Source organism: Geospiza fortis, unplaced genomic scaffold, assembly GCF_000277835.1.
Source record: "Geospiza fortis unplaced genomic scaffold, GeoFor_1.0 scaffold286, whole genome shotgun sequence".
NCBI classification, from domain to species: Eukaryota; Metazoa; Chordata; class Aves; order Passeriformes; family Thraupidae; genus Geospiza; species Geospiza fortis.
Genome location: NW_005054444.1, coordinates 318,994 through 319,569, shown reverse-complemented (window position 1 = coordinate 319,569; position 576 = coordinate 318,994).

Sequence of the window (576 nt, the reverse complement as noted above, 5' to 3'; positions counted from 1 at the left end):
TCTCTTCAAGTAGAAAGATATGGCTTAAACCTGAGAGATGTTTACATCTCCCTTACAGAGCATAGGCCCCCTCCCCACTCTGTGCCAGCAGCCACTGGGAGAAATTAAAATTGGAATAAATCCCAGGCTATAGTACAGGTGTACAGACCTTCCCAAGGGAAAAGCGAACACTTGGTGGAACCAATTCACACACAGCTCCATCCTTCTGCAGAAAAGTGGTTCTTACAGGTCATAGTCCCAGTAGCTACATGGCCAAGACACTGAAAAGTCCTTCAGCCCCCACATGCCCTCGCCTACAGACAAGGGGAGGAGATTGTCCTGTTAGGCTCTGTGGCAGGGCAAGAGTGGGGAAAAGGAAAAGCAAAGTTGCCCCTGCCTCTGTTACAGAAAGATACCGATTGTAATGAGCCAGCCAGCAGCACCTGACCATCGTGGTGGGAATAGTGTGCTCTTAGGGATGGAGGACACCTGCAAGGGGGAAGGATGGGAGGTAGTGTGTGGAGAAGAGGCTGGTCTGATATGAGAAATCTGGGCACCTGAGAATGAGGAGGTCTGGAGGATGCTCAGATCTTTGCA